At 36.4% G+C, this 13583-nt stretch overlaps 1 protein-coding gene across 10 annotated transcripts in view; it reads right to left on the reverse strand.

Moving 5' to 3' along the window:
• LOC132202729 (neural-cadherin) overlaps window positions 1-13583 on the reverse strand; it is a 199474-nt gene that overhangs the window by 44299 nt on the left and 141592 nt on the right. The gene's annotated exons all lie outside the window — the stretch shown is intronic.

The following is a 13583-nucleotide window of genomic DNA, read 5'->3' on the forward strand; positions in this document are numbered from 1 at the left end:
ACAATAATATTAATGCCGAGGGCTTTGCCGCGGCAAGGAAATTCCTTGGCCATCGGCACTTTTTCTGCATCCAAAGCAAGTTTAGTAAACGTCGACTGCCGGTTCCAATCAAGATGCTCTCTGCTTTAATATCCATGCAAATTTCAGCAGCCCAAGCCGGCCGAGTAAACCATAATAAAGAGAAATAGGGATAACAAACGGCTGCTGTGGACCAGCGCTGATGTCAACGTGCAATTAAATTACGAAACATGATATTCAAGGGACATTCTGCAAGCCTATACAATATCACTGTATCTGTGGAAATCTTTTACTGTTATTTTCGTCACCCCTTTTAGGAGCTTAATATGTTAATTATTTTGATTAAAATTTATAGTTCTTATAGCAAAGAATAAGGTTAAAAAAAAGTTAAATTTATTTATGAATTAACGAATATCAATATACAAGATTAGTATTTAAATATTTAGAAAAAAGTTGTTTGTATTACATTTTTAAATATTTAAAAGCCTCACATCTTTTTCAGCTTCACTTAATTAAATAATTTGTATTTAATATTATTAAATAATTTAATAAAACAACAGTAATTAAATAATATAATAATAATTAAAACGTTTAAATTTATAGTTAATTTATGATTAAAAAGTGTACAAAACATTTATTTCTTGTTGTCTTGCAAAATACTGTTTACTTAACAACTGTCAGCTATACTTATATTTATTTTGGCAGAAAAAGAGACTCGCGTCACTTCAGATAGTATTTCATTTTCAGTCTCTTTTTGTTCAGTCTGAATTCAAAAGGCGGTTCTTATTTTGCGAAAAGGACCAGACGTACAAAAAGCGTTCATGGTCGTCGCCCAAACATTTCCCTCTCCTCCACGTTGTGTACGATTTGCTCGCTTGTGTGCAAAAATTTTAATTTGGAAAATGTGTGTGTGCAGCAAAAAGCCACACAGCGAGTGGCGCTGGCAAAAGCCGCTCTTTTGCAAAGAGAGAAAAGCGTGGGTATGGAAATGAAATAAATCGGCCGGAGAGTCGATTTGGTATGCGCAGAGACTCCGGGCGTGATAATAAAAGCGGCGAGTGCAGCCAGTTGTTGCCGTTTTATTTACGGCGTCTGTCACGTTTGCTGAACTCGCGCAAATAATTTGTAATGCAATCGGACAGAGAGTGCAACCGCTGATAAAATTCCCAACGCCGAGCACTCTGCATTCATTTTCAACTCCGTTCCGTTGCATCTTGATCATTTATTTATTTTTGCTTCAGCTGTGCAGCTCCACGGTTATTGGCCGTTTATACGCAAATAAAGTGGAATATATACTTTGACGTGTTGGATTCAATCTGATTAAAGAGATAAACGACTTTGATTTACTGCAAGTGCTGCAACACTTGAGACAAAACAAAATAGTGATCTAGAAAAGCTGAGCCATTGAATGAAAAAACTAGACATTGTGCTAGACAGATTACAAAAAATAACTAATTTTTTTTTGTATTTATATATTTATTTTTTATTTCATAGACTTTCACGATCAAGGGTTGATTTATGGTGATTTGAATTTAAAGTTGGATTTTCCCCGATGGGTTTTTTTGAGATGTTTATTGTTTAACAAAAGAAAGATAAAAAAAGAATATTGCTTGTTCTTAAACAATAAACCACTCACAAAACCCATCGAGGAAAAGCCGACTTAAATTCAAATCACCATGATACAAATAACTTGTAATACTAGACAAAATTAACAGAATAAGAATAAATTTGTGAACTTTCAAAGATTTGATTATAAAATTTGAATAATTTAAGTGGTAATTCACTGTTGAACTAATTTGATTAAAAATTCCACTACAACTCTCGACGGCAAGTGTAAATTAAGTTTGCTGTCTATTGTTGCTGATTGGATTACAGAAACTCGGTCACACAAGTTGGTAAAACGCAAATCCACGCCGCTCTCTTTTGGTGTCGAGAGGCACATCCACCACCAATTCTTCGGGGACATTAACTCTCGCCGCCGACTTAATCTGCAAAGTTCACCGAAGTGCGCGATGAATTTTTCCGTGTGAACTCCTCTCCAGCGGAAAAATAAATCTTCACAATTCCCTGGCCAAGCGTTTGAACAACGCAGGTGTCGTGCATCCCAACCAGGCCTTTTGCGAAATTGCTTATTGATGACATTTTCAATGCACACATTTGCCTGTGGCGCATCAAGTCGCCTACAATGGAACTGGAATAGGGACATGCTCTGACGTGTTTCATAATCACTCTTTCGCCGAGTCGAGCTGGCGTTACTGTGAATCACGCGAGATTATTTGTTGCCTCGAAGTTGGTCGGCTTTGAACAGAGATTGCGCAAATAAAGGGCTTAGACTAATTAGCACAAGAACTTTGATTTCTGTTCTGAATGCAAGCGAGCTCGTCGCTTCTAGGATATAAAACACGCAGCTTGGCGGCAAAGCCTCTCGTCACAAAATCCTCAATGCAAATTCAACTGAAGCGATGGCAATTATTCTTCATGTGAAAACTGGGGCAGCCGCAAATATAAAATCATGAATGGTAACATGAAGAGAAATCATGTCAATTGTGAATATCAGCGTCACCAACGGAAAATTATAATTAATTAATAAAAAGAAAATAATTCTAATTAATTCATTCCATCTTTTCTGCATTTGAAGATATAATGCAGAGAAATAGTTTTATATTAAAATGGATATAATTCAGATTAAATTGATCAAAAAGTGTTTTTTTTTTAGAAAAATCTTAATTCTTTTGATATCATTTTGCTGGGGAGATGATTAGCAGCATATTTATTTTTCATTTCACATTTTATAATGAATTTTTTTTTATAAAAATAATTGAATAATAGAAAAATTAATCTCAGTCATAAGTGATTTGATTAAATCTTATTTTTATTGTCATATTTTTTATTTTTAAAAACAATTAATTTATCCACTGGATCTTAAAAAAATGATTTTAATCTGATTGCTACTTGAAAACTTTGGAACCTGCAAATCAATTCATTCAAAACGTAGCTCGCTGCCAGAAGTGGCATCCACGGTCAAAGGTGGCATATTAAGTGTCACGAATTCGCACCACTCGGCGAAACTCTCGAAAACGGTACGTGCGAATTTGCAGCGCACGATTGCTGCGTCAGCGTTAGATAAATAATTGAATTGGTGCCTGTTTTGGCGCCATAATGGCAAAGAAGAGCCACTTGCTCGCTCTCGTCATCACCAGCCAAAATCAATAAACACGCACACCCATCCATCCAGCGGCAGTGGAAAACTCTCAATTAAACCGGCAGTCGGTTTTGGCGGGTTCAAATCCAATTAGACGCCGGGTGAAATTAATCAAGCCAATTGTTGGCGGGGCTGCGAAAAAATTGATAAACGCCTGAGCGATGGCCGCCGTCCGCAACCCGCATATTTTCCTGCGCTAACTGTCAAAACGGGCTGGCAATTTTTTGTCTGCGACGTTGTTGCGAGGGAAAAAAAATAAATAAATTACAGCCGCAGCGGCAGCTCGCTCGCTCGCATACATAATGCTCGATGCTTTTGGGCTTTTGGGGGAAATGGGAAAAAATGCGGGCTGTCGCTTTTTGCTCGGCGGGATCCGTCCGTCAGCCAAGAGAGGCGAGAGACACAAACAAAGATCCACTGGGCGGCTCTCGCACAATGGTGTTTGCGTCAAATTTGCACCACATCAAAACTTATGGCCTGTTTCGTGCGCTGCTTTTTGATACTCGTATCATATACCAGCAGCGGCACCGCCGCCGCCGCCGCCGGCAAAGGCAGAACCGCCTTTCATCTTCGTTCGCGTCCGGTTTTCGCGACGATAATTTTCAGCAAAAAGCGAAACGCTGTTCGCTTGCGGCCGTTCATCTCAATTGTTTAATTCCTCTTTTCACCAGGCGAAATGGGCAAAAAGCGATTAATGGAAATAATAAATTTAAGCATTGAGGCAAAAAAATAAATTTTGACTGTAAAATCGATAAGGGATATTTTGAGCAGCTAAAAAAAGTTTATTTTTTATAAATTTCTAGTAATGTTGCCAAATTGTCCAACTCTTTCACTTAGTATAAAATTGTTTTTGACATTAAATTGAATTAAAACAAAGTGGAAAAATAAACAAAACAAACAATAATTTAAGAAAATAAATTTTATAATAATAAATATAATGTAAATTTATTAAATATTATTTTAAATATTATAAAGAGATTGTTTTGATGCCAGCTTTTGAATTTTTACTCAATGCAAAGTACTTTATTATAAAGTAACCGCATGAAACAAATTCCGCTTGAAAACTCAAAGCTACTAAATAAATACTTTTTCATAAATCGGCTTTCTCAGCTCTGCAAATTAAAATATGGAGGTTTTACAGTCTTTTTTCAATATAAGTTCTGAGATGAAAAATTGGCCACCGTGAAATTTCATACAAGCGACTGCGCAAAATATTAATGAAAGAAAAAAAACTGTTATTTGAAAAAATAATCTGAGAACTCATCACCTGCAAGCACCATCAACTCCCGGGTGCAAAGTTCTCAAATATTCGTTACGTGGCTGCTATGTAAAATTTTTTAATAACGATTTTCTGTTACAAGAGATGTCCCACACTCTTCGGCGCCGTAAGCCGCACAATGGAGTTTTAGATAGGCAACGAGCGCGACGGCAGTGTTGAGCGTGTTGCCTGCGTACAATATGCAAAGGGGCTTATCTATATGATTTTCCGCTTTGTTAGCGCTGTACGGGAATTAGCGTTTTATTTTTCTTCCCAGCTTGTTTGAAATAAATGGACGCTGATTCGTGTCTCTGTGATTTTCGGTCAAATCCGATTGCGGTCGTGAGAGGATTTCCATGATATACATACGCAAATTTAATACCACCATTTCAGTTTCATTCAGAAGTGCGATAAACTCTAAAGCTCTTGCAGGCAGAGAATTCGCAAAAATACCGCTAAATTCGAAAATGAAAATTCTGAAGTAGGTTTTTATTAAAAATTTTAATAAAATATAGAAATATTCTCAGTTTTATTTAAAATTTTAAAATTTGATGGATTTGATGTATGATTTAACGCGTTGTTTAAATTTTTCTGAAAGGAGAATAATTCATTGAATAACAAGATAGTCGGATCATTTTATTTGATATATTGTTGCGTTAAGTATACTGAATCTTTAATTTTTTTCAGTTGACTGGAATTGATTCAGTTATTGCTTTCTTCCTCCATTTCAAGGAAAATTATTGTTATTTTGTTCCCGTTTTGGATCTTTTTTAATTGAAATTAGTTGAAGTTGAATTTTTGATTGATTATCTCTTAGCAAGCAATGTGAATTATCGATATCTTTATTAGAAACTAAAGAAAAGCGAATTATATGAAACCTGGCACTTTCTGGCCACTCATTCCACTTGGGCAACCTCGAGCCAGGCCCCTAACTGATTGCTCCCGACGTCCTTCACGGGTCGAATTGCGACTCTCACCTTCGTTTTCGTGGCGGCATCCGGCTAATTAGCTAAATTGCTGTGGGCGGGCAGCCCAGCACATCGCCAGAGCGAAACCGAGCGACCATCCGACCAACCACCAGGGCCATCAGCGGAGATAAAGTGGCGACTGAATAAATTACGTGCGCCCGACCACATCTTACAACCGCCAGAGATAGATAGAGAGAGAGATGGCCTATTCTGCGCCATTAAGCGCCAATAGCTGCGCTACACGTTTGATGTGAATGTGTGCGTCTCTATATCTTGGAATAAATTCGCCAAACTGCGAGTTCAAAATGGCGGCTGGAATAAAAACTTTTCGCTCTCCGCGGGGGGCATTTCTCGCAAATAAGACGATTATTCTGTTTGCCCTGCTTCCTCGGCACGCAAACCAACTTTTGTTGATTTATTTTTCCACTGCTTTTGCTATTTATTTTTCGCGAGTGCTGTTTAATTTACCTCAACCAAATTACGAGCCCCCGACTGTTTGCTGGAAAGTTTGCAGTATTCATTTTTGTTTGCCAACCGCGGCAGACAAAAAGCTGTGCGGGAGTTTTATTATTTAGCAGAGAATGCTATGCGGTTATGTGTTTTTTTTTCGCGCTTTATGCACCGAAAAAAATGACACAGTTAATAAAACGGCAGGACAAAAAGCGAAATAAATCTCGAGTAATTTGACAAGGATGGCGCTTCGTTAGCCGGCCGTTTTTCACAGTAATTTAACCGAGCGAATCATCGGCCCCTGCTCTTTTTTTATGGCGCGATGATCGCACGCTGGATTTATGCTGGTGGCAAAAAAGGCGCCAACAGAATGACCCGGCCGATCATAATTCTCTTTGGGAACAAACAGCTGCTGCGTGGTCGAGTTCCTTTTGTTTCTCTCCGCAATAATGCAATCATTGTTCGCACGAAAAATTGGGGCTTTGCTTCTAGCTGGATTCACCAACGCGGGTGATGCTGTCGGTTTTGGGGTTTCGAGTGGAAAGCTTGTCATTTCGGCTGATCCTCAGTGTCAAACGCTTGTCGAGGATGCTTTTGAAGAGCATGGCAGGTTTAAGTCGACGGTGACGCGGAGAAGTGGAGCATAAAAGATCTGGAACGCATCAGATCATGCATCAATAGTTTTTTTTTCTTCATGTATTAAAAAGTTTTATAAGTGATACATTTTCTAAGATGACGCATTCTAAATGGTTGCCTTGATTTTATTGATTGCATGAACGTTTTCATTTGATATGCCGAGTGAGAGGTCAAGTATCAAGTATGTGTTAAAATTTTTATTTTCTACACTCTGTCTTTTAAGTATGTTGCAAACGAGTGGGTTGCACTGGGTGGAACTATAACTGTAATGCCACGTCATATAAGCAATAAATAACAATATAGTAGTTATAAGAACAGCAACATTATTCTATTATTCAAACTCAACCTTTTACTCGAATCTGTAAAAAAATTAACATTATATTTAACAAGTTGTAAATATTATTTAATTTTATAACAAGTACAAAAAATTAATACTTTTTCAACAATTTTATAATTAATTAAATTTTTATACATTATTTTTTTTTTTTTAAATTGAAATTGAAATTTAGATGTTTAATAACTTTTTTAGTGCTTAGAAACGAAAAGTTTAGTAATAATTATCAATAAAATATTTATAAAAAACTGGGAGTCTCAAAAATATTAATTTCTTTATTAAGATATTCTTGTACCTACTGACACTTACGGCATTTTAACCAATAATATCATCAAAATATTTCAATATTTGTATAAATGATAAAATAATTGCCTTTTACATGGACCGTTCAAATTATAAATAATGCGTTCCTATTTTTATTTATTATTGTTATTATTGGGGAATATTCACATGCTAACAATAAGATAGCACGAGTAAATCCCATAAGCAAGTTAGCGCGTGAATATCTCCCTTTATTATTATTTTTCGGTTAGGCCAAGACAAAGTCGTGTCGGCCTCTGCCTTTTATTAGTGCTGCAGAATTAAATACCCATTTGTTTTAAATATAATTTTTTATTTTACGTCGGTTTATTTAAAATCATCATTTTAATTATAAATATTACTTAAAAACACTTTTCCCTATTTTCAAACTTGTTCAACATCATTGAACCAAATTAAATTGATTTATTATTAGTCTTACTTACATGTACCTGCTGATTTGATTAAATCATATATTTCAAAGAATAAAACAGGTCACAGCTCTGTTCCAATATGGATGGCAGTGCACTTCGGTTCCGAAGAAGTCTTAAATGTTCACATTTAATCACGTACTTTTGCACGACATGCAAAGAGAATGCTAGATTAAAAGCATCGTCCGTTTGAGCGTGCACGGCACATGCACCACGGCGAAAAAAACTTCGCACTTTTTGCCTCGGCACAAAGAGTGCGCGAAAGGCTCCAATTACGGGCTCATTTCTGATGCTCGCTGCGAGCGCGATCAAAATAAAAGGGCGCCATGTGAATTCCAGGAATGACCTGCGTGCCTCCGAATTTATTCTGATGACGCTCGAAATGAAAGTTGAATTCTCCCGTCACGTCCAAAGCGAAACAAGAAACGCTCGGAATATTATGCTTCTTTTATTTTGCAGCTCATGGATTTTGTGGATGGAGTTGCTTTTTACGATCAGAGCAGCGGAGGCTTACAAATCACCAAAAACACACAGACTGCAAACGTAATAAAATAAACGTGATTTAATACCTCTGAGGCCTCTAACCGTGGATTCAGCAGGATGAAAAAAACTTGATCCAAGCGAAAAATCCATTCCATTAAGCCAAACACAATAACACCCATTCAACGATAATAAAATAGTGATTAAACCGCTGTGACATGCGGATTTTGTTCTCGATAACATTTTAGGGCTATAAAAAATCCATTGTTATTTGCTTTTTAATGAAATCACAAATATTCTCATATGTTGTGAAAATTTATTTTCAATATAATGATAGTAAAGTAAATTTAAAAAAATTAATTTTAAATTGATTAGCATTCAAACGAAGTTCAATAAAAATTATAAAAATCAATATCAATTTATTTCATTAATTATTCCACACCACATTTATTTCACATTTATGTCTAAATAATGGAAATAATGAAATGCTACATCAGAATCCTTTCAGACCCATCTAAATCAATTTTGGCCCTGGAATAATGGGGAAAAGGAAGGAAACTGGCGTGTCATTGTCTGCGGACGTTGTCCATGCTGCTGTGACGTGGAGTCAATAATAACAGGGCTACTCGGGTTGATGGGCCGGCTGGGCCGTCGGCTTACTGCAATTATATCGAGTCTTTGGGGAGCGCCCCGGAATACATCTGGCCAAAAAGGCATCCATCTCGGCGCTCGTCAGTTAAGCACCAGCACTCTGCTGCCTCGCAATTTTGGCAGATTGGACCGGATTTTTCATCCGGGGACGCCGCACGGGGAAGGGAGATGTGAATGGTCCGGCACAAAGAGGCCCGAGCAGAAAATTGAGATTTCGGTGCTGTGATATAAGCAAAGAAGCGAAACGTTTGATATCTGACGCGGAAAAATGATCTCTTAGATAAAATATGAATGGAATTTTCCATGTTTTTTGAGGTACCAGGAATTTCTAAATTTTATATTTCGGTTGCTTCATTAAATGAAATTTAATAAATTTCAACTTTGATAATATCCATATTTTCTAAAATCCACTTGTGAAACCGGATTTTCTCTTCGCTTATTATATTCCGAGGAATGAATTTTGTTTACTTGTGTGTACTGCAAAATGCTCTAATGCCATGCCAGGATTTATTAGGATTTATATTCTCTCCGCAAACAAGAATCCACTCGCCGTATTTGCAGAAAGGAAGGCATTCCGTTGGCGGAAATTGCGAAATAATTTTGACGTGTACACGTTTGAGAGACAAATAACCGCCAGCTGCATGAAACAAGCAACACAAAAACGGCATAGTCTGACTAAACAATGCACTTATAAATAGATGTAATGATAATAAATGTGATAATCGGAGTAAATGAGCCCTTTGTGCCTTTGTTTGTGGAGCCGAAAAGAATTAAATTGCCAAGTAATGTGTTGTGCGGTGGCGCTTGTTACCTTCCGGCCGGTGAAATATCAACCGCGAACTAACTGAACCGGCCGTTTTGAATTTTTGCGTCGGCCGTTGCATATTTCACAGAGGGCGAGGCGGCGCGCGAAATTGCTAATTGGCTCGTTACCGCAATTGAATGGTCCGTTTGCGGGAACACAAGCTTATCGTGATGTCAACAATGAAATAATAATGGTGTATTTGTTTAATGTACCATAAGGTCATGTTCTAGCATTGTACATATAAAATTAAATTTGTTGTACTTTTGTGGATTTTTTTAATTCTTTAACATATTCAAAATTAAAATATTATTAATATTTAACTGAATTTTCCAAGAATTACGGTCTCGTAACTCCTTTTTTCATTTTCTAGATTCCAAATGAAGTATTCTTTGCTAGAAAAAACAGCTTTTATGCGAGGCTTATTCAGGGAAAAAAATCTGAGGATCCGAGTTTTTGTTGAATATTCATGTTGGGAGAAAAATCCGAAAAAAAGTACTTTCCAAAACGGGTTCGGACTTGTTTCCAACGCACTTGAAGCAAAATAAAAACCACCAGCGAATTGTAATCCTTCGCTTTTCATTTCGCTGCTTGTTTCACGCATAAATAATTTTTCCTCTCTCGCACATTGCATATGAAGCAAAGAGCAGATAATAAATATTCCAGTTCGAAATCCACCCGTGAAGCGGCAGTAAAATTTAATGAACGACGCACGGCTGATCGATACTTCGAATGACCTGAACTCTGAATTTCGAGTGTGGCGTCACTTGCAGGGACCGGCATAAAGTAGGGCGAAAATTTCCAAAGCCATTCAAATTATTAGATAAATCATTAAAGATATATAAACAAGCACGTGGAAATGTTGAATGTTATTTATAGGATTTTTTTATAAAAAAATAATTTATGCTTTTAAAAATATTCCATTTTATTTTCGATTATTATTTGAAATCCTCTTACCGGAAAGAGAGATTTTTGAATGAATCGTTTGGAAATAACTGGCTTTGGAACTGATAAAAATTTTCCATCGGATTATTAATAATTATTATTTTTTCTATAAAGCAGAGTTAAATTTATTTACTGATATCTTTCGGGATTAATTTCTCCGGCAAAATTTATTTCCTCATTTGTCAGCCTTAACTGTGTTTTCTGTGCGAGTTGTCGAGCGCTTGAAATTTCCATAATCGTGACAATTCCAGGTTAAAGAGGAACACGAGAGCGCTCTCTGTGTGCACCGTGTTCTCCCCAGGCGTAATTTATTGCACTTTCTCGTCAGCCGCCTGCTTTTTAATTAATGCTGCTGGTGCACGCTGGGCTTAATTAATCTTGCACTCTCGGTCCCGCTGTGGCAGCAGCGAGGGCGCCACGATTGTTTCGCGCATCCGAAACTGTGTTGTTTTTGTCACTCTCGTCGCATTCAGTCAAAAATCTTAATCAAACACCGAAATGGGAGCAAAAAACACCAGAAGGGTTGCTGATTAATCAAGACTCATTGGTGCCGGAAAGGACGTGCTATCGATTGAGGAGATCAGGCAAAAACGGCCTTTAATAAACACGTCCGCTCGGTAATGAGATGAGGCGGCGCCCGGAGCAAAAAGTTGAGAGCGCTGATCAGCGATACAAGCTGTGGACCAACTCCAATTTTCACGATCGTTGAGAGAAATGTTATTCGACGACAATTTTGCTATTAAGAAATTAATAGAAAAAAAGTTGATGTTTAATTTACTCTGGAGTTAAAATTGTTTTTATAATAAAAAAAAGTTATTTTATCAAATGTTTGAAAGAACTATTTTTTTTATTAGATTTCCAATTTTTTTTTTTTTTTTGTAAAATTTTTTTCTCTTTAAGATTAAGTAATAATCAAATATTTTACCAGGCAATTACTTTGCATATAATTAATATTAATCTCATAATGGAATCCTGATTCAAAATTGTTATTTCAACAAACTATGATCTATAGCTCTTGCATGTTGAACCTTTATTTATAAATAAATTTGCTTGAACAAATATTTTGCACCAATATTGAAGATGATTAATCTGAACTGAATTAACCATATAAAAAAATTATAATAAAAATTTATTTGAAAAAAATATGTTAATTTTATATTATTCAAATTATCAATTTTTCATTATTTTAACATAAATTAAAATTTTAATATTTTTTAAACATACTATAATATGTAAAAATTAAAATGTGATCCTAATTCAACTTATTTTCTCTGAATTCTCAATTCACTCGTTGTCAGTTTCCATAGCATTGCAATATCTCTTACAAAACTAACTCAAAAGTTATTCCATTTCGTCTGCGCCACACCTGTAAGCCCTTCTCGTATTAAAATTTGCGTCTTCCTCGAATTTCCTTTCCTTCTTGCAATAACTACCGCGGTGCGAATAATATCACTTTCCTTCGCACTTCTACACCAGCTTTCTGCGAATTAAGACGTTTTAATTGTCAACGCCGTGCAATAATATATGCAAACAACCCTTTGCGAAACTTGATAGGCCCTGGTGGCGTTAATGGGCCCCGGGGTAAAATTTCTCTGTTTAAGCCCAACACGGGTGCCAAAAATCCTTTCAAAACACACGCGGGCAACCGATGAAGTGGAAACTTTTCTGGTTTTGGGAGAGATAGATCCCGCGAAGACGTAAACAAAGCTGAATATCTTCCCTTCTGGCCCGATATTGCACGAATTTCTTCGTTCGCACCAAGGTGAAAGTTTTAAGTGCAAATTTATCCCGCGAACAGGGCGATAACGAGGAGAGCTTTAAAATTGATTGATGGTCCATTAACAAGGGAAAAGGAAAACTCCCCTACCTTTCCTCCAGCTTTCGTTTTTGGCAAAGACAGGAGCCAAGGATATTAGGAAAGAATGCATTGAAATTTTTAAAAGATTTCAGATAACATGAGTTAAAATTTGAGCTTTGAGTTTTATAATATTTTTCTTTGCGCTTGTTAAATAGTTTTACAATAAGTGACACCTCTTTAGCTCTTTGATGACAACAAACTTTTCAAATTTAATTACAAATTTTTTTTTTCATTATTATAGTTTACTTCTCCAAGTAGCATTAAAATATTCACTTTTTTAATGGATAAAACAGGATAAAAATTTGTTGTTTACAAATTTAATTCCAAAATGTAAAAGGCAAATCTCCTTCCAATCAAATAATAAAAATCCCACATATTCATGTGGATATGAGGATATTTTTTAAAATTAGTGTTTTCTGAAACTTTTATGCATTTTTTTCACAGCTTTCAACAAAAGTTAAAATCCAATGTGCCTTTTTTCACTTTCCATTTTGTGCCGCAGGCATCTGTCGCCGTCTAATAATAATAATGGTTATAGCCAAACCAAAACGGATCGGAGGCAAACAACAACAAAGTGTGCATACCCAGAAAATGGAAAACGTCTCTGTTTCGGCTTTACAGAGAGCGCATTACTATATTTTTCGCCGTTCGTACCCGAAACGATATTGGCATTTGCCCAGCGAATTATTGTTTACTCGCCGCTCGCTTTTCATAAAACGTACGGTGGATTTTATTGTGTACGCGAGCGGTCATGCAGACGCGACGCGGACGGCATTGTTTTTGCCAAAATCGCTTTTTTATTTAACTCCGGCCATGAGAACGTGGCCGGCGCTCACTCGTGCGCTTCGTCTGATGAGACGGATTCGGCGAAACTGCTGCCGGCGCACCGATTAAAATTGCACACAGTAGGAATTATTCAATGGACCCATGACAGCAGTGAAATTTCCCGTTTTTCCGTTCAACAAAGTGGAAAAAATAATTTATATATGACATTGTATGCTTCGGGCTGTTTTAGCCAATTTACTTTTGAAGTTTCCGCTTTTGTCTGGAGTAAAATTGAACAGAAAAATCTATCAATTTGTTTAACCAATATTTGTTTTCTTAAGTGAATTTCATGATAAAATTAATTACTCAATTAATTTTTTTCTGACATATAGGAACATCTCTCAGGTAATGAAATGAGAATAGTTATATAACTAGATTTACACGATATAAAATGAAGATTTTTATTATAAAATATCATTTTGAAAGGT

Source organism: Neocloeon triangulifer, unplaced genomic scaffold (assembly GCF_031216515.1).
Source record: "Neocloeon triangulifer isolate White Clay Creek 2 clone unplaced genomic scaffold, ASM3121651v1 ptg000015l, whole genome shotgun sequence".
Classification (NCBI taxonomy): Eukaryota; Metazoa; Arthropoda; class Insecta; order Ephemeroptera; family Baetidae; genus Neocloeon; species Neocloeon triangulifer.